Genomic DNA, 19,425 nt, shown 5'->3' on the forward strand with positions numbered 1-19,425 from the left:
TACTCTATGGGGTCTGTGTGCTTTTACTGCAAACCACTTCCCAATGTATTCGGTAGTCCATTCCCCATGCGGACTCTCCGGAATGGATTACTGACGCAGTAGTGAACAAGGCCTTAGTTGAACATGTCCATATTTATGAGTCATGAGACTATAACCCTTTCAGAACAATATAGATTTGTGATATTGTGTCACAAAGTGATATGCTATATACATCTATACATGGGCAAGCAATGGGAGAAGCAGGATCAGACCACTCCGCACCTGGAGACATCATAGTACCGGGGACAGATGAATATGTTTATTTTTTATTTTTTCACCTTTCCCAGCCTCATATAAAACTATTGTTCATCCTGGGCGACCCTTTTAAGCCAAAATTATATGTGAGACCTGCAAAACCGCAAATAAAATGCAAAGTCTCAATCTGGCCTATAAAATCTTCACTTTCCAAGTCTACGAAGTTGAAATCCATTTCAGACACAACAACAGGTACTTCTCCTGCAGGTTTTCAAACATTAAAGAAAGCGGGGAAACAAGTGCAGTAAGTTTCTATTATTAAAATCTCAGGGAGGCAATGTAGAAAAGTGGAAATATTTGCTGTCAGCGCTGTTTCTTACGGAAACATCAAGTCAAAATAATGTAAAACATTGGACTTGAAAATATATAATCAGGGCTTTGGAGACTGCAAAATTATTTAAAAAGCCGCATTTTACATTACTAACTGAATCTGGTATCAATCTACTATGGCAAAAAGCTGCCTGTTCTAAAGTATGAAAATATTAAAAATGAACCAAACATTAAATTCCATCTGGCTACAAAAGACATTTCCTTGAACTCTTGTTTATTACTTTTCTCTTCAACCGACCCTTAATAACTATTATTGACAAGCTTAATATTTCTTTTTCCTGCGCCGGAGAGATCCAAGTCCAGTTATTGTAACTTCAATATACAACGGAATGTTTGTTCTCGGGATATTAAAATATAAATATGGTGGAAAATCAAATCAAACAGCAAACCAGATTAATGTGACATCCAGAATCCGGACATATTGATGGCTAACACAATGCAATTTTTACGTCACTTACGTTACTTTGCAGCGCTAATCTCTTTAGGCAATTTGCTGCAAATTATGTTAGATTTTGAGAAATGTTATGAGTGGTCATAAACCTTTTCTTTTTTGCTAATGCTATCAGTGCAGATTAATATATACAGGCATCCTATGGAGCAATATATTCTGGTCGTCTTCTCCATTTTCATGTACTACACACGTTTTTGATTTTTAAAGGGGGTCTTTTATTACAGGAACCCCTTCAATACAGGAGTTATTTACCAAAATACTGATATGCCTGTCTATGGACTATATATACATGGAAGACAACCTGAGTACAGCCAATGGCGCCACTCCACTCTAGTTTATAGAGGAACCCCAAATGGTGGAACCTCCGCTATGATGTCCAAGGTGTTTATCATTTAATATTTGGGTAGAGGCATCAATAGTATGAAAACATTCAAGAGCTGGAGTGAAAAATGCCACTTGGGCTAAATGTTTCAGAATGGCACCTAGGGCATTTTGCTGCAATTTGATCTTTTTGGCCAGCGCAGTCTAGGTTCACTTTTGTGTTGGAGTTAGAAATCTGATGGACACCCAGTTGACCCCATTATAGGGTATGGGGCCAGTGGGTTGCTGTTTTTTTAGCGGATGGGCTCTCCATCATTAGGATCTACATGTAAATGCAAAGATGGAGAGCCAAATGCTAGTGTGAACCTAGCATAACATATATACCAAAATATTGAGAGCCAAATGCTAGCGTGAACCTATAGCATAACATATACCCCAAAATATGGAGAGCCAAACACTAGTGTGATCCTATTCATCGACATATACTCCAAAAATTGGCACATTAACTCTTCTGCTTTTTCTAAATAGTAGATGTAATAGCAAAAATTGTAGGAGAAAAAGAGCAGGGGGCACTCTGAAGATATTTCTTAAAACTTTGTTTCCTTTACTAGCTCTTTTTCTTCAACAATTTTTGGTATTGTCCGTTTTTTTTTGGGATGTTGACTAGAGATGAGCGAACAGTGTTCTATCGAACACATGTTCGATCGGATATCAGGGTGTTCGCCATGTTCGAATCGAATCGAACACCACGTGGTAAAGTGCGCCAAAATTCGATTCCCCTCCCACCTTCCCTGGCGCCTTTTTTGCACCAATAACAGCGCAGGGGAGGTGGGACAGGAACTACGACACTGGGGGCATTGAAAAAAATTGGAAAAAGTCATTGGCTGCCGAAATCAGGTGACCTCCATTTTAGACGAATAGTGGATTTCAAATCCGGGTCATATGAGAATGTGAACTTTGTGACTATGAGACAGGGATAGCTGTACAGGCAGGGATAGCTAGGGATAACCTTTATTTAGGGGGGAATGTTATTAAAAATAACTTTTTGGGGCTCTATCGGGTGTGTAATTGTGATTTTTGTGAGATAAACTTTTTCCCATAGGGATGCATTGGCCAGCGCTGATTGGCCGAATTCCGTACTCTGGCCAATCAGTGCTGGCCAATGCATTCTATTAGCTTGATGAAGCAGAGTGTGCACAAGGGTTCAAGCGCACCCTCGGCTCTGATGTAGGAGAGCCGAGGCTGCACAAGGGTTCAAGCGCACCCTCGGCTCTGATGTAGGAGAGCCGAGGGTGCACTTGAACCCTTGTGCACCCTCAGCTCTGCTACATCAGAGCCGAGGGTGCGCTTGAACCCTTGTGCACACTCTGCTTCATCAAGCTAATAGAATGCATTGGCCAGCGCTGATTGGCCAATGTATTCTATTAGCCTGATGAAGTAGAGCTGAATGTGTGTGCTAAGCACACACATTCAGCTCTACTTCATCGGGCTAATAGAATGCATTGGCCAGCGCTGATTGGCCAGAGTACGGAACTCGACCAATCAGCGCTGGCTCTGCTGGAGGAGGCGGAGTCTAAGATCGCTCCACACCAGTCTCCATTCAGGTCCGACCTTAGACTCCGCCTCCTCCGGCAGAGCCAGCGCTGATTGGCCGAAGGCTGGCCAATGCATTCCTATGCGAATGCAGAGACTTAGCAGTGCTGAGTCAGTTTTGCTCAACTACACATCTGATGCACACTCGGCACTGCTACATCAGATGTAGCAATCTGATGTAGCAGAGCCGAGGGTGCACTAGAACCCCTGTGCAAACTCAGTTCACGCTAATAGAATGCATTGGCCAGCGCTGATTGGCCAATGCATTCTATTAGCCCGATGAAGTAGAGCTGAATGTGTGTGCTAAGCACACACATTCAGCACTGCTTCATCACGCCAATACAATGCATTAGCCAGTGCTGATTGGCCAGAGTACGGAATTCGGCCAATCAGTGCTGGCTCTGCTGGAGGAGGCGGAGTCTAAGTTCGGACCAGAATGGAGACTGGTGTGGAGCGATCTTAGACTCCGCCTCCTCCAGCAGAGCCAGCGCTGATTGGTCGAGTTCCGTACTCTGGCCAATCAGCGCTGGCCAATGCATTCTATTAGCCCGATGAAGTAGAGCTGAATGTGTGTGCTTAGCACACACATTCAGCTCTACTTCATCAGGCTAATAGAATACATTGGCCAATCAGCGCTGGCCAATGCATTCTATTAGCTTGATGAAGCAGAGTGTGCACAAGGGTTCAAGCGCACCCTCGGCTCTGATGTAGCAGAGCTGAGGGTGCACAAGGGTTCAAGTGCACCCTCGGCTCTCCTACATCAGAGCCGAGGGTGCGCTTGAACCCTTGTGCAGCCTCGGCTCTGCTACATCAGAGCCGAGGGTGCGCTTGAACCCTTGTGCACACTCTGCTTCATCAAGCTAATAGAATGCATTGGCCAGCACTGATTGGCCAGAGTACGGAATTCGGCCAATCAGCGCTGGCCAATGCATTCTATTAGCCCGATGAAGTAGAGCTGAATGTGTGTGCTAAGCACACACATTCAGCACTGCTTCATCACGCCAATACAATGCATTAGCCAGTGCTGATTGGCCAGAGTACGGAATTCGGCCAATCAGCGCTGGCTCTGCTGGAGGAGGCGGAGTCTAAGATCGCTCCACACCAGTCTCCATTCAGGTCCGACCTTAGACTCCGCCTCCTCCAGCAGAGCCAGCGCTGATTGGCCGAATTCCGTACTCTGGCCAATCAGCGCTGGCCAATGCATTCTATTAGCCCGATGAAGTAGAGCTGAATGTGTGTGCTTAGCACACACATTCAGCTCTACTTCATCGGGCTAATAGAATGCATTGGCCAATCAGCGCTGGCCAATGCATTCTATTAGCGTGAACTGAGTTTGCACAGGGGTTCTAGTGCACCCTCGGCTCTGCTACATCAGATTGCTACATCTGATGTAGCAGTGCCGAGTGTGCATCAGATGTGTAGTTGAGCAAAACTGACTCAGCACTGCTAAGTCTGCATTCGCATAGGAATGCATTGGCCAGCCTTCGGCCAATCAGCGCTGGCTCTGCCGGAGGAGGCGGAGTCTAAGGTCGGACCTGAATGGAGACTGGTGTGGAGCGATCTTAGACTCCGCCTCCTCCAGCAGAGCCAGCGCTGATTGGTCGAGTTCCGTACTCTGGCCAATCAGCACTGGCCAATGCATTTCTATGGGGAAAAGTTAGCTTGCGAAAATCGCAAACTGACAGGGATTTCCATGAAATAAAGTGACTTTTATGCCCCCAGACATGCTTCCCCTGCTGTCCCAGTGTCATTCCAGGGTGTTGGTATCATTTCCTGGGGTGTCATAGTGGACTTGGTGACCCTCCAGACACGAATTTGGGTTTCCCCCTTAACGAGTTTATGTTCCCCATAGACTATAATGGGGTTCGAAACCCATTCGAACACTCGAACAGTGAGCGGCTGTTCGAATCGAATTTCGAACCTCGAACATTTTAGTGTTCGCTCATCTCTAATGTTGACCACCACTTTGAAGATTTAAATTGGACCGTATGAACATGATGTCTAAATTGCAAGATATACCTATAACTTTTTGATTTTAAGCGATAGTGCCACTTTTTTCTTGGGACTGTTACTGGTAGATGTAATAGGTTGGATAATATCCTTTGTTATTTATTTTATTATTTGGGTGCAATCCACAGCAGAATTTTACAAAATTTGTTCAGATTATCAGTTCCATTGAGCTTGATTGTATTACTAACACTATTAGGGCGGGTTCACACCTGCGCCCGGTCTCCACTTTTGGGTTTCCGTCTTCTGCCGAGAGAAAGTGGACAGGAGACGGAAACCTGGCGGTCAGTTTTCAAACCCATTCACTTGAATGGGTTTGCAAACTGACCGTCCGTGAGCGTCTTGTGTCTGTTCACGGCGAAACCGTTTTGTGTGCCCGCCCTAAGTTGTAATATAAATAATGATAATATTAAGTATTATTCTGATTATTTTTGTAATTTGGGTTGATGAAAAATTTAGCTTTGTCTGACTTCTATGGATGTACATATGACAACAGAAGATGTAGAATTTGGTTGGTGTTCCCTATGGCTACATCTCCATGTTTAAATTCGGTTTACTGAAACACTTCACTTCATTTAGCATCTATAACTGTAATACAATGCCATGTAGAATGGCGTATATGAGCTAATCCGTCAGATTGACCACTGATGTCACCGTTTCCAGCCCCTTCCTTACTCTTTTGAATAATTATTTTTTATACTATATGTCAAAAATTATTGTCTTGTAAGTATATATATATATATATATATTATATATATATATATATATATATATATATATATATATATATATATATATATATAAATATATTGACCAATGAGATCCAACCAACTGTGAAACGTAAAACACAAATCCAAAAGTCATTGCTTGTAAACAGAAAATCAAAAATGCTTCAACTACATCAGTCGTGGATGCAGGGATATAAGGAATTGTGGAAACAGTATAATGTGTATGGTCTCCAAGGGTCTACTAATTGGTGACAAACGTCTGATTAATGTGACAGAGAAAAGCAATGTTGGAGCCCACTTTCGATCTGGTCAGGATGTTTGATATTCATTCCTGTCATTGACCTGTCACTCATTGTTTTATCTTCTGTGTTTAGACCCTGACTTTTAAGCAATACTTGATGGTTAATTATTATTATATTTATAATCATTATTAGTATTTCCATTATTATTATTATTATTATTATTATTATTATTATTATTATTATATTTGTTATTACCATTATTATTATTATTATTATTATTATTATTATTATTATTATATATTCATTATTATTGTTATTATTGTTATTATATTTGTTATTATCATTATTATTATTATTATATATTCATTATTATTATTATTATATATTCATTATTATTATTATTATATATTCATTATTATTATTATTATATATTCATTATTATTATATATTCATTATTATTATTATTATTATTATTATTATTAATAATAATAATAATAATAATAATAATAATAATAATAATACTATTTTTGCAAACTCTAGACATATTCTATGAATGTTTATAGCAATGGATGAACTAAAGACAAAGACTCCAAATACCTTAACTCCAAATTTTCCAATTTGGTCTATTTTAAGATTGTATCTCTGCAGATAAAAAGCTGGGTTATTTATTAACTTGATTTTATACACGCACACACTTATATGTATAATTGCCTTTTTGTATTATTTTAGATTTTTTTTGAACGGTCCTGTGCATTCAAGTCCATTGGATTAAATTGGCACTTATAAACACTACTGGATGTCATAAGCACAGTATCAGAGCAAAGCTGAGACACAGAGGTCTAAACCAGCTCAGGATAGGGCCGCTCAGTTTGTTTTCAGAGTGGCCCTGTCCTGCTCTAGTTTAGAAAAAAAAGGGAAAAAAAAATACCGCGGCTGCTGCTGCCACCTCCAAAGTGCCGCCTAAGGCAGCTGCCTCACCTCACCTCATTAAAGGTGCGGCCCTACTCCAAAGTGAATGAGATTCTGGTTAATACTGTCCAGTCATTGCAGAAAAAAAAAACACTTTAGAAAAGCTGCATTCTCAAAAAAAAGCTGTGTTTTTGAAAATCGCAGCATGTCAATAATACCTGCAGAAATGTGTGTTTTCCCTATAGGTTTAATAAGGAGAAAAAATCGGCAGAAAAAAGCAATGCATATCCACTGCATTTTTTTACATGGCGTTTTTAACTGGGTTACGTTACGTGAGGGTTTAGCCTCAAAAAACTTTTTATCACACATTTTTCCCATGGTTTTACTTACTTGAATGCCGTTATCATATAGATCCTCTATTCCTCACTTACTAGTCTGCAGATGACATCTGTTCTGGCCATGACATGACAAACCACTATAGCATTTAGGAAATATATGTGTTTACCCTTTCTTTTCTCTTGACACAACAAATCCTGGGATGATTTGTGTAATATTACTAGTTTTTTGGGGAAAAAAACATAATATATTACTCAGTATGTTGAGTAGCATAAGCTTTTTCAAAGCTGGTCATTCCGTACAACTCATATCAGGACATCTTGAACCAAGTGAAAATTTAAAGAAAACATAACACTAAAAAAATAACCTATTTTTTTAAATCAAGTTTTAAGAATTTGTGGTTAGATTTTTTTTTCTATGGTTTTATCTATATTTTGAAAAGTTCCCTAAGTTCCTGTGGTTCTGACTCTGGCTACTAATCCAAATAATAAGATACAACTTCCAGTTTCTCGTAGCATATTTCTTTTTAGCACGTCTGAGGGGGCTGCTACTGATTGTCACAGCTATCATGTATGCGTAGGCAAGACACACAATCCACAAGTCACAATAGATAATTTCACAATGATCTACAAAACTTACGTTTTAGGCTAAGGCCCCACGTTGCGGAAATGCAGTTTTTTTTGTTTCAGATTTTTTTGAGCCAAAGCCAGGAGTGGATTGAGCAGAAGGGACAAGAGTAAGAACTTCCTATATATTTCCCATTCCTTTTGTAGCCATTCTTGGCTTTGGCTCAAAAAAACGCAACAAAAACTGCAACAAAAAAATAAAGCTGTGTTTCCGCAACGAGGGGCCTTAGCCTCAATTTTTCATATGCTCTAACAGTTTCCATCTGTTTCAAGAAAAACAGTAAGAAACTAGGGTTGAGCCGATCTTGACTTTTCAGGATCAATTTTAAAATCCGATTTTCAACCATTTTTCTTTCGAACCCGATCTCAATCCCAATTCCGATCCCAATGCAAGTCAATGGGATTTTTTTATTAATCGGAGATCGAATTTTAAAAGCAATCCTATTCACTATACAGCATGGAATCTAACAATTGAACGCTTTAATTGTTAGAATCCACGCTGTGTAGTGAATCACTAAGTAGCCAGAGGATTTCTTTTTAATCCTCTGACTACTTAGTCCCCCCTGGTGTCCACTTACCTGCAGAGGTGGCTGCTCCAGTGCCCGGTGTTCTTCTTCACCTCGCTGCTGCTCAATGCTGCTCTTCTCGCCTCGCTGCCCCCTGCTTCCCAGATTAGGAGAGTGTGGGCGGGTTAGGAGAGTGTGGGCGGGTACTGGGAGGGGATACGTCACATCTCCCCGCCCTGTACCCGCTCACACTCTCCTAAGCCACAAGCCCCGCCTTCCTAGCTCTTTAAATACTAACCTGGGAGGCGGGGGCAGCGAGGCAAAAAGAGCAGTGTGGAGCAGCAGCGAAGTGAAGAAGAAGATCATCGGGCACTGGAGCAGCCATCTCTGGAGGTAAGTAGCTACTAGAGATGTTAGTTTAGTCTCCCATTAGAATGAATGGAGGCAGCCGGCGTGCAGGGGGTTAAGGATGTGTGCCGGCTGCTTACATTCATTCCTATGGAACCGCAGTGGACCCTTCACACTGAGTATACAGTACACTCCACTCAGAATGAGCGGAGCATATGCTCAATGTGAAGGCTAAGCAAAGCATTGTGGGAAATAGTACCGATCTCGATCCCACCTAAAAAGATCGTGTTCGGAATTTCGATCGTGATCGTGAAATTTTCTCGATCACCGATTGGAATCCGTTCTTTTCCGAACACGATCGCTCAACCCTATAAGAAACATTTATGATATATTTTCTTGGATACGATGAAAATAATCCATGTTTACACAGAAATATTCTGTGATATCATTATATTAGGGGCCAATGTGTTCTGGAAAGTATTACAAAGGTAGAGCTAAAATTTAAATTTATTTTGAAAAATATATAAAAAAAAATTTGGGGACATAATTTATTATTTTCCAGTTATATGTCAGCCATACGTCTTTGACAATGCAAATTGCTAACACACAGATAGGTAATAAATTTACACATCACATTTGAGTCCCTGAAACATTCAATAAAAATTTAACATGATGGAATATGATCACAAAAAGCCTGAAATGGTATAAATAATGATTGAAAGCCTTTTTATTTTGAAGTGTATACTCTTACTCTAAGTGCTCCGGCAGACTGTCTAGAAAATTCAATTGTTTCATTTGAAAAAAAAAAAAAAGTTTGCTGCCCAAAATAATATGAAATCTTAATGTCTCAATAGAAGCAATGTGGTATTACATTTCTTACTGGGCGCCAAATGCCGAAAAAATCTAATTTAACTAAAGCACTTCCTAATATTGTCTAGGAAAGGAAAGCAAATAAAAAATGATACAGATTTCCATCACTACTTTCCGTTACAGCATAGTGTGACAGAAAGCAAGTAAATATTGACCATGTAGTGTCATCGAAACAAAATCAGCAATCAAGTCGAAATACCATAAAGCGCCTTGTTGCAGAAAATAATTGATAGCAGCTGAAATAGAAGATTAAAGTACGGCAAAAATATAACAGAATATTCGGAACAAATACTGTGAATAAATCTTCAATTAAAAGGAAAGGGAATAAAATTGTAAAATGCAAATACAGCCATTGTGCCTTACTGATAAGTAATCTTTAACATGTAACAATAAATATATAATTGTGTTATGGGATTGTTATACGAGCAATTTCCCTGATTTTCCACAAATAACTGATAACGTCTACAGATAGCATGTAGGTGAGCTACTAAAAATGGGCAACATATTAACATAGCCCATGGGCAAACTAGCATACTAATGATAGCCCCTTGTTAATGGGGGGTACTGTAATATTCTCGCCCGTCTGGGCTTTGGCGCCATCCTCCGGCCGTATGCTGCACACAGGAGGCTATGATTCCTTCCTTTGGGTTCTTCTTGTACTGTCTGAACACTGTCCTATTACCTCACCTTGGTAATTAATTTTCCACCACACCCATCTCCTTCACCTTGGTTTCCCTCTGCTCCACTGAGGGTAAGTTTACACTGAGTTTTTTGGTCAGGATTTTGAGGCCGTATCCGCCTCAAAATCCTGATCAAAAAGACGGCTCCCATTGAAATCAATGGGAGCCGCTCAGGAGTTTTTTGCGGGAGCCGGAAAAAAGAAGCGAGATGCTCATTCTTCAGGCCGTTTCACCTCGCGATTTGGCCTGAAGACACCCTCCTCCAGACTAGGCCCATTCGTTGGGCCTAATCTGGAGCGGAGTGCGCGGCTGGATGTTGGTGCAGTGCACTGGCTTTCATTCGTGGCTACCCGGCTTTTGGACCGTAACCTGAGGCGTAAACCCCGTCTGAACTTACCCTAATAGTTAAATTTAGACTTATCTGTGTGATTGAAAGCCTATCTTCCTATAAGATCTGGGGCGGGTTCTTCATTCCTATTTATTGTTTGCTCGTATTCACATTGGTGCTTGCTATTGCCTTGTGCGTGCTGGCGATTTACTCTTGCTGATTTGCTACCTGTTTTCATTTTCCTGACCTTTGGCTTTACCTTTGGCTATTCTCTTGGATTTTGATTCTGTACTCAGTTGCTTGACTGTTGCCAACCACTTGGCTAGTTGACCTCCCTTTGTTGTTGTTTGTCTTTTCTGCGTTCTTTATCACCTATATCTAGGAAGGGTTTTGCTGCCAAGTTGTCGTCTGACGGCTAGGGCAGTAAGGCAAATAGGCAGGGACAGGGGGTTCAGCTTAGGACTCACTGTCTTGTTATGCCCCTCCCACCCAGAGTTCACCAGCAGCTACAGGGGAATTACTCCTCTATTAAATCCCTTACACAAACTGCAGAAGATTGGTTTTTCCCTATGTTTGGACGAAGTTTGGTACAAACTTTTTCGAATAGAACTGGAAGTAAAATTATTATACTCTGTGATCTCTTCAGAACTTCAGAACATAGGCTCAGAACTTTAGAATTTCCTGTTCAGCCACAGGAAGATGGCAGATGGACATGCAAAGTCGGTGCTTTTGGTTGAAGATCAAACGGTGATGTGGAAGAAGAGGCTGAGTTGGAGAAGAAAATGAAGATGTCACTGGAGAGTTTTTGGACAGCACAGGGGATGCCTCCAGTGCTGTCTGAAAACTCAGTTAGATAAGGAAGAAAGAAGATATTTCTCAGCAACAGCTGCGCAGATCAGAATAATAAAGGTAAGAGAAGAATAGCCTTTCTTAAGGCTATTCCGACATGTACTTAGTTAAAAAAGGGATTCTAATGATAAAATCGCTTTAGTCACCCTTTAGGCAGATGTACAGTATGTTAGATGTAATGCATCCAGAGATTGAGTGTAACATGCATAATTTCCCTCCATGGTTGGTAGATAAACTCTATCACCTCTTGGGTGATATACAATAACTATGTTATGCATGTATTAGTCACCTCACTCAGCTCCCATGCTACTTTATACTACTCACTTCTGTGGGCATATTCATGTCATGTATCTTGTGACTCCTGATGAAATCTCATAGAGAGTTAGATGCAAAGTGAACCCGTTTGCTTCAGCCATGGCCCCATCTTCTCAATCCCATTAAAGGGGCTCCAATCACAATCATCTTGCAGGGTCTTGCTGATGTCCGAGGCCTGAGCTGTTTGGGAACATATTCCAAGCTCCTAGAGCTAAGAGGGTCCTTGTTCAAGGTAAGAGCCAGGCAGCAGGTTACTGATGGGAACCTTGGACAGAACAATCAGATTTAAGGGCTTAGAAACATTTTAGGAAATTCAGGTAATATTTGCATCTAGGCTTATAGTGGGCCCCCCAAATTAATCTTACCGGTGCGCCCTATACACTCACAGCCTACACTGTCTAGCCCTTTTCCCAACATTTGTGGCAGCCCCTATTTCTGACTTATCACTTTGCTCTTGATTGCTTCCGTTTCTGAGTTTCCTGTTACTTATGTTTATCTCACAATGGGCGCAGAAGACATGTTTCACATATCTTCCATCCTGGTTCTTGTACTGTAGTTACCAGTGATCAGATACTATCCTAAAGATTGGGACCTGGGGGATGTCCTGCCGATTGTATCTGTGCACCTGATAGGGGATCTGCATGTATGTAACCATGTACATTTACAAGTGTTTACTAATGTTTATTTTGCTACTTGTGCTAACATATATGTGTTATGCCTCTCTCTACCTCTACTTCTATATACAGTATATATGTGTGCAATTACCCAAATTATACACAATACTATACTATACATCCAAACCTGTGATTCCTAAGTTTAGAGATGATTTCTTCACTTTTATTTTGCGTTGAATAAAAGAAGATAGAAATACGTAACCTTTAACCTAGGGCTACTTGTTATCAAGTGACATAGGTTTGCAAAGTTTTACTATCTTTAGACCCATTGATAGTGAATAGAATCATATTGTCTCCCTCAAAATTCCACAACCTGAAATTCAGCCCCTGGGCAACTGCATTTCCAACTTACAAAGTAACTTTTCCCATTGTAATGTTACCTTGGCAAAAGTTGTCACGTATGAATTCAGCGAAATTCGCTTCCACAATGGAAACATTGTACATTGCTATAATCGATCCTGGAAGATCAAAAAACTGAAGGCTATTCACTCATTCTATGCTTGTATTGTAGACGTCCTAATGTGATGGAAATTGTTGACTTTATTATATAATGTCAGAAATTTTGTGTGCAATGTCATAAACATGTTTACTTAGTGTTATCAATGACCCTTCCAATTTTTGTTTTGTAAGGTAGTCTGTTGTTGTTTATGCAAGTGTTCTGGCTTGTTTTCATGGCCTTTTTCACTCGTGTTCAATGCAATCTCCTACCATCGTGCAACAATCTACAGGTCACAGCCTTCTTATAGAACCAAAGTTTTGAATTTCCTTCCCATAAATGTTTGATCTCTATTCACACGATTATTTACAAAACAAAACACTTAAATCACAAAAGAAATAGAAACATGCCTAATGTATTATTCAAGGCTGAGCTGTCGTATTATTTTCTCTGTATAGATATTGGTGGTTTAGAAAGGGTCAAATGAAACAAAATAAAAAAACACATTCATTTTTGAAGAAAATAATGCAATGTTCCTCACTCTGCGCACATTTTTATGGAGAGGAACAATAACCAAGTAAAAATGATGTCACTTTGGACACAAATATCACATCTATTATGTGACCATAGAAGCCTCACTGAGTAGATGATGGAAGGATAGGAACATTACAGATAAATAGTAGCAAATGCGCCATAGCTTCCTTCTGTATGCAAACCTTCAACTAATCTTAACAGGGTTATCAAGACTATTAAGATTGATGACCTATGCTAGTAAATTCTAGAGCACTTCATGTTTCCCTCTGCCGACAAACTTTTTGGAGATGGAAATTTGATTTTCCAACAGAACTTGGCTCCTGTCCACACTGCCAAAAGTACCAAGACCTGGTTTAATAACCACAGTATCACTGTGCTTGATTGCCAAGCAAACTCGCCTGACCTTAACCCCATAGAGAATCTATGGGGTATTGTTAAGAGGAAGATGAGAGACCCCAGACCCAACAATGCAGATGAGCTGAAGGCTGCTACACAGTCCAGTTACATTAATGTGACCACCTGTCAAAATCCAGAATAACCCCCTTTGGCAGAGCGAGACGTGCAGGAAGAGAGGGGATGTTGTGATGATGTTCACTGGGATGTTGAGCCATGCCGACTCCAGTGCCATGGCCAGCTGTGCTAGGTTATGCAGTTGAGCATCCATGGCGCGAGCAACCCGATCGAGGTGGTCCCACAGATTCTCGATTGAGTTCAAGTCTGTGAATTTGCTGGCTAAGGGAGTATGGTAAACTCATCCTGGTGCTCCTCAAACTACGCACGTACACTGCGAGCTTTATGACACGTAACATTGTCCTGCTGGTAGATGCCATCATCGTGAAGAAAAACAATTCGCATTTAGGGGTGAACATGGTCCGCAAGGATAGATGCATAATTTTGTTGATCCATCGTGTCTTCCACAATGATGAGTGTACCCAGATGGCTGATGGCACGTGACTTCTGTGATTGGTTATTTAACATTGATGTCAAAAGTAGGCGGCAGTCACATTAATATGACTGGACTGTGTATCATACAACCTGGGCTTCCATAACACGTGCCCTGCAGTGCCACGGGCTGATCCCTCCATGCCACATACATTTTAAAAATGACATTTTCCACTGTACCTGGGGCTGATACCTTAACCCCAGTTATAGGAGGAATACAGCTTCCTTCTGTAACTGAACTGCAGAGTTAGGGTCCCTTCACATGGCGTAAGCGCTCGGCTCATTCCGAGCCTTACACGCGAGCGCTTCTAAACACGTCCCATTCACTTCAATGGGAGCGCTCGTAAATCCGGCTTTACACGCTCTCCCATTGAAGTGAATGGGTAGTGTTTAGAAGCGCTCGTGTGTACGGCTCGGAATGAGCCGAGCGCTTACGCTGTGTGAAGGGGCCCTTAATTTGGGTCCTCTAGGGCTCAACAGCTCATGGAGTTTTCAGCGATTGGCAATACACTTCTGAATTATAACTGATTCAAAGAAAAAGAAAAAATCTCAAGATTCCAGGACTGTAGGTCTAGACCTAATTTTGGGACACTACTGGTATAGTTATAATTATAGTTTGCAGTAAATTCAATTAATTACAATTTTAATAACATTTAACCCAATTTTTATCTTGCTATAGAACCCCTTTAAATGTTTTCATCATCTCTATTTTCTTTAATAATTCAGATCTATATGAATCCACATGAATCTTCGTTAACTTCTGTGCGGAGCATACAAGGTACCTGTTGATACTGGACCCCACTGCTATCTGTATAAAACATACAAATAGAGATGAGCAAATTTTTCAAAAATTTGATTCGGCAGCTTCGGTGAATTTTCCAAAATGATTCGATACGATCTGAATTAATTCACAGCGAATCTTGTTAAAGAAAAAACAACTATTTCCTGGCTGCAGTGCGCCTGTATAGTGGTATAAAATCTCCTGATCAGCACTATAGACTGCAATACACATGTATTGCAGTCTATAGAGGAAGTCAGCTTATGCAGACACATAGGCTGACTTCCTCACTTCCCAGCATGATCAACTAGTTACTGGGGGCTCCAGGCAGCCTGGGTTCACTGGCCAGACCCGAGACTGCAGAAAATGTATAAGGGCACCCCCTGATCTTGCCACAGGGGTTGGTGGAGGTGGGACATTTGGCATCATGGAACCCCTTGAATGCCGGATGTTTGACCACAGCATCCAAAGGGTTAAAAAACCCAATCGGAGCTGTGCTCCACCCAGGAAATATGGAGCACGGTATTAGCATATTAGCTATCAGTTACAGCTAGCACCCGTTCCCGATGGCGTGGGTGGTCGCGAAGGGTTTAAAGGACTGTGACATCACAGGGCTGGCTGTTGATAGGCTACATGCATAGCATTGTGGATGATCACATGTTCCCAGAGCTCCTTGCCCCATGTCCTAACATGTGCAGCAGCAATTTTATGAAAAAAGCAATTTGTTACCACGAAGTGTGAGGAAACATGCACTCGATGCTAATCAAATATTTCCTGAAATTCGGATCGAATTCCACTTTATCAGCTTTGATTCGCTCAACTCTACATACAAGATATAATTGGTCATCCGTTAGCAGAAGAGATGCCAAGTCCAATGTTGAATACAACACATCTGTAGGAACCATTCCATTTTTACCATGTACTTTATTTGTATTCATTATTGTGGCTTCTTGCACTAATTCATATCTTAGATTCATCTAGTTTTAAGTGATTTCATAGGTGACTTAAAAGTTCATTTTTTTAGGTTCAATTTATTCTGGCCCATATGTATTATTACATTTATTATGGCCCATATTTATTGTTAATTTAATTTATTAATTTTTTATTATTTTTGTATTTTATTTATTGATTTTTATTATTATTTTTGCATTTTATTTTCTCTCTTCGTCTTATTACTATTATTATTATTATTATTATTATTATTATTATATTTTATTTATTGATTTTTATTATTATTTTTGTATTTTATTTTCTTTCTTCTTACTATTATTATTATTTTTTTATTATTAATATTGTATTTAATTTATTGATTTTTAAAAATTATTTTTGTATTTTATTTTCTTTCTTTTTTATTATTATTATTATTTTTATTTTTAAAATATTTTTTATTATTTTTGTATTTTATTTTCTTTATTATTATTATAATTATTATTATTATTATTTTTTTTTTTTTTTTGTATTTTATTTTCTAACTTATTATAGGAAACATCACTTTGTCACACTCCTTCTTACCCTCCTTGAACACCTTTATGTAACAAAATATTTCTCGTACTCACTTGGTACGTTTCACTAAACATCTAAACGTTCCTATTTGTTTTTGTTATCAACCCAATGAATGAGCTAATTAAAACAGTCATAATTTACAATTAAAAACAAAGAAAGTTACATTTTCAAAGACTTTTGCTATCTTTTCTTAATCTTTTTCCCAGACTCAGAATATGCATTTTTAGATTAAAGCTTTAAAGTTGCTAATTATGTTCTCAGAATTAACAATTATTTCTCTACCCTTTTACTACCTTCTTCTGGCAACAAAAAATGTCAGCACTGATTTAATTTTTTGTTATTATAGGATTAAAAGAAGTTTTGAAAATGCAATTAAATGTGCCCTATAGCTATAGTAACTTTCCTTGCTAGATCCCAATTTCTTTGCTAAAACAACATTATAAAATGAAATTATATACACTTTCTGGAGCAAGTTTTATAATCAGTCATTACATCTGTGTTCGTACAAACTATATAGTTAGTATCCGGAACAATGCTATTTTAATATTGATGCAGTATTATTGATAGACGTTCCAAAGCCTTCAGTGGAAAGATATTTATTGTCGGGTTCTATGTGTTTTATAATAAATTATAATTTGTGCATTTCGGTGAAAGCGCATATGGTTAATGAGACTGCCGAAATTGCTGGAACTTTAAGATCTTAATTGCTAGAACTATAAGATTCGAATTTTAAGGTTTGAAAAGAACAAGTAGTTAAACGTAGACGGTGTACAGTTTACCTCTAGGCGTAATATTGCACGTAAAACCAAAGTAATATTCCATAATTTCCAGCGAGACAGATGTGTATTTTCCCAGATTCTTTTAGATTGGATGTTTGCTCTTTGCAGCATTACCACAATAGCAATCGTATTATGAAAATGAAACACCCAAGGATATTTTTTTACAACTCCTAGGACATATAGGATAATTCATTTGTCTTAAAATATTTTCTAAATATTCTAATAAATACATTAAAGGGGTCTTCCAGGGAAAAAAAACTGTGAATTTTTTTTATAAGAATGGCATAAAGAAATATATAAGAGGGAAACGGTCACTGAACCTTCACCAGTTCCATTTTGATGCCACAGACTGTGGCTAATAACTGGCCAAGAGGTCATTTGAAGGTATTTCTTGTGTGTCCAGCAGGACCTGAAAGCAAATGGCACCAGGGATCTAGGCAACATCAAAACGGCATTTGCAGGATGAGGGAATATAGAAAAATGTGGACCAGGGAAGCACTGGAATGGGATGAATGGGGGATTGGAGCCATGATCATCATTATTTCAGACAAAATACAGGGTGGGCCATAAGTATGGATAAACCCAGGGTGGGCCATAAGTATGGGTACACACAGAGAGGGTAACACATCATCACGTAGCAATTGCAGATCCCCAGTGGAATTTAGGTTTCCATTGATGAAGTTGAATTCAAAATGGCGGCTTTGCAGATGGCCGCCATGGGCATCACCTGACCTCAAATGTTTCCCCCCTACCGTGTACTAATATGCCACAAACGGTAAGGTGATATCAGCAACCACTTCCATTTTATCTGGGTGTATCCATACTTATTGTCCATCCTGTATTTTCCCTTACAATAGAATTAAACCTAGGGATGGCTATTGGGTTATCACTTCATATAAGCAAAGATCGGTGGGACAGAAATGTGCTTTTCTTCAGGTTAACTAGAATCCCCACCCCACCCCACATCCTCATATAGTGGTCACCAACTAAGAGGAATATGAGACTCCACGGACTGTCATACCCCAAACCACCTTCCCCACCCCACCCCACCTCCCCATATAGCGGTCACCAACTAAGAGGAAGATGAGACTCCATGGACTGTTATACCCAAAATCAGCCACACACACCCCATACTCTCCCCCTTGACTCCAAATCCCCCCCCCACTTTACTAGCTTTGGCAATGCCAAATATCCATTCGGACCTGCCAATAAAGCCTATTTGATTTGATTTGAATCTGTCTATTCATCATCAGTAACTGTAACAGGAGTTTGTAAACTTGTGGAAAGAATGTGGAAAGTGGAGTTTGTATGTTTTATATGAGTGAAATACTGAAGATTTTAGTTGGCTCATTGAAAAAAAAGTTTACCTGTAAATCCAGATTTAGCCTCTTGCTATGCAATACCAACAGTGTGGTGGATTTATCACCTGTCTAAAGGTTCAATGACCTATTGGTATATGTCATAATTTCAACACTGATTACATTCCAGATACTGTCATGTGTTACTCAACTCATGTTATGGTCTGCAAATCTCTGACCATGGACTGATAACTTCTCAGTCAAGTTAAAAAGAAAACACAAAAGAAAAAACATAAACAAGAGTAATGAGCCGTTTGGAATATCTAGTGTGTGATACTCCTAATCCCTGCCTTGCACACTAGAAGTAGTCGTGGACCCAACTAACTTGCCTGAGTCGGCGCGGACACAGCCGGAGAAATAACTAACCTACAAGTGAAACAGAAAACCCTGACTAGTTTCACATTTATGAAGGAGAGAAAAAATACAGAAAAAGCCCCACAGGTGTCCGACTGGACTAACGGTGAATATGAGGAACACAAAGTATAGAGGAGAAAATAAATGTGAAACACCGAAATACTGACACTATGAAAAGGGATAGGAAAAACAGAACTTAGTATCACACACAAAAACCCTACAAAAATCCAAAGCTCTGAACAGAAAAATAAGCTATTGTTCGCTGCACCCAGAACAACTATGTTTGGATAGGGAGTTCAATACTTAAAAAATATCCGGATAATGTGCAGCAAGG

The sequence above is a fragment of the Leptodactylus fuscus genome, chromosome 9 (genome assembly GCF_031893055.1).
Source record: "Leptodactylus fuscus isolate aLepFus1 chromosome 9, aLepFus1.hap2, whole genome shotgun sequence".
Taxonomy (NCBI): domain Eukaryota; kingdom Metazoa; phylum Chordata; class Amphibia; order Anura; family Leptodactylidae; genus Leptodactylus; species Leptodactylus fuscus.